Below are 3,063 nucleotides of genomic sequence, written 5' to 3' on the forward strand. Positions count from 1 at the left end.
GTACTTTATTCTCAATGTAGTATTCGATTACAAAGTAAGAGAAATCAAAATCTGCGTGGAGACACAAATTTTTCCCACCAATCTCCTTCTTCATGTACCTGAATTTCTAAGCGACGTCACCACTAGATTTTGGGTTCCTAGCTTAGAATAAGTATTTCTTCGATCCATAGACCACGATCAAAATGAACTTCATCTCTGGCTAAGGTAGGTGAATGATAGGATCCCTGGAGGACTCTCCAAAGTGTCGATCTTTGTTATGATGGTTGTCATTATGGGCCTTCTTTTGGACCCATCTCTGACGAGTTCTGTTGGCAGGGGTGGATCTTCAAGAGACTGTTTTGGATGTCACACCTGAACTACTTATTTCTTCAAACATATTTTTCTTTCTGAGTCTTTGGACTCCATACTTGCTTTCCATTCCACTGGGCCCTTTTAGTGGTGCACTCATGGACACATGGTCCAAGTGTCACACCCCGATGTGCTTCTCGCAGAGCTTGTCGTTGGTATCCTCTTATTTTTGCTATCACAACAGATGATATCCTCTCTCTTAGAGGGGTTCTTTATGCCTCAATAATTAGTGGCCTTTAGAAGTTCTTCACAATTAGCCCCTTCTCTTAGACTGTCTTCAGTACTCAGTGGACTCAAGCGGATAGACTTTCAGGTTCTCTTGTCATCTAAGGGGTCGAGGCTTCAGGTCGACGCTTCTAGAATTATTACTTGACCTCACCAGAAGAGTTGTTTCTCTTTATCCACTTTAGATTATTGAACCTATTTGGAGTGGGAATATTAATCTCTTGTTCTTATGATGGCAGGTTGGAGGGATGGACTGGTATAGGTAACATCTAAGCTCGCATTTTTGTATTTCTCTTCCTCTTTTATTTTCTATTAAGCTTTCCTCCATATGAGGAAGCCTCAGTGTTATACCCCCTAGATATAGCTAGATCTTTAGAGAGGGCAATGGTGTTGGCAGTCATTACATAAACTTATCTTCCATCAATGACCCTTTTTGCAATCAGGGTATTAGGCTTGGACAGCCTTTCAAACACAGAAATTCTTCCTTGGGCAATCTCCCCGGCAGTAATTTGCAATGCTAACAGATGCGCATGTTGTATAGCAGTTCTTTCATAATGGGACCTTCCAGAAAGCTCTTCAGAGTTTACACCATACATAAGAACGACTGCAGCCCTTATAGTAGCTGCTAAGAATTCGAGCCCACCAAAGTGGATAGTGGCTCCAGTATTTCCATTTTCTATGATAGCATTCACCAGTTGAATCTTAGCTCCTCGTACCAATTGGAGAGTCATCGGGGTGTCCTGCATTTCCATTCAAAATAAATGAAAGGCATGGGTTGATAATAAAAATTGATACATCACCCAATGCTTTCAAACCACAGAAGTTATGCAGAATAAAAAATAAAAAAATGAAAATTAGAATAAAATTAAAATATGCTGGATGAATTCCCAATGAATCTCATTAAAAGATTGAATTTTAGGAAATTTAGAATTTTAGTCCATATGGATTTGCTTGCTACTATAGCCTATACATGACTAGCATAAGATGGAAAGAGAAACCAATCCTCAGCAAAGTCACCAAAAATCTATGGACTCTAAAAACTCACCCCGGCCTCTACTCGTTGTTGCTTTTCTTCTGGGGAGTTTTAACGAATTAAGTTTCAGGGTAAATTTTGGAAGGCAGATGGATTTGTAGATAAGAGACTACCCAGAGATTTCACCCTTATTTTGTGAGGACTTAATGATCTGAGTTATGGGTTCCTATAAGTGAAATCCCCTATAATTAATTACCCCTTTCGATCATTAGAGAGAACTTTTGATTAAGGCTAGTCGTTGATCAGATATGTAGAGATACATAGTATCTGGCTGTAGTAGCAACATGAGTTTAGATATTGGAACTATGAAGATTTGATATTTAAAATAGAAATTTCACCATCATACACTTAAAGTAGATGGTGGGGGAATCAATGATGGACCCGATCAAGATCCCATGATTCCATCATCCCGGGCCATCAAGGTCCCTAGTCTACTTAGTCAGAGGAGGTAGTCGACCGAACCTGAAAGAAGGATCCTTGTCAATAGCCATGGGTTTCTTTGTTTAAGGGTACCTTATAGACCTGGGTTAGATATTTATCTAAGGGAACAAATTTGAATCCACCTTAGCTAAAAGAGGGCTTTATACCCTATTGATCATAGCATATTGATTCATATCTCAAGGATTTGATGTCATTAAGGAATGCACTAACTTTGTCCATAACCACTTTCTCATGATGCCATTTGGTGGCACAATCACTTAGTTTAGAGGGCTCCAGGTCATAATCATTTATCCTTCAGTGTCATTTGGCAGCAAAATCATCGGTTATATAACATGTGCCTCATCCTTACTAACAAGAGATTATTTAAGAATGAATCTTTGTGATATTTTCCACTAAGCATTAGCTCTATGGCATTTGAAATTAATTATGAATTAACCCTCCGGTTGAGATCTATATTCAACACAACCATCATCGGGGTGTTAATAGGTATTTGGGAGTTTTATTGATTGGACCCTATCAACTCTATTAGTTTACTGATAGAGGATCAAGTTCGTCATAGGCTTTATGCCTTTATTAGTGAATTCTTATTGTTATAGTTCATGAAGACCTAATATGAATGAATAAAAATAAATATATTGGTCACCGCAATTGTATATTTATTTGATAGTTTGAACCATATCAACTCCTATTAATCTGCATTGAAGGATCAGGTTCAAACTTGAATTCACTTATTGACCCACGCAGCATCCCTAGACGTCATGTGTGTACTTATAACACGCTCGTTGGAGCCCATGCAGGTTTAGTGATTGTATACCCCCTTTTTATGTACCTATATGTATACAAACTACGGTGCATGTGTGGGGGCATTTTGGACAATTGACAGGTCTTCTATGATAGCTTGTAGAGATTTATAGTCATTTATATTATTAACACTGCCGTTGCTAGGTCCCAAGTCCTGGATGAGAAAAGTGGAGGGTTGAGTTAGGTAGTCGACAGCCAGCGTAAAACTTGTCGAA

The sequence above is a fragment of the Dendrobium catenatum genome, unplaced genomic scaffold (assembly GCF_001605985.2).
Source record: "Dendrobium catenatum unplaced genomic scaffold, ASM160598v2 fragScaff_scaffold_153, whole genome shotgun sequence".
NCBI lineage: Eukaryota > Viridiplantae > Streptophyta > Magnoliopsida > Asparagales > Orchidaceae > Dendrobium > Dendrobium catenatum.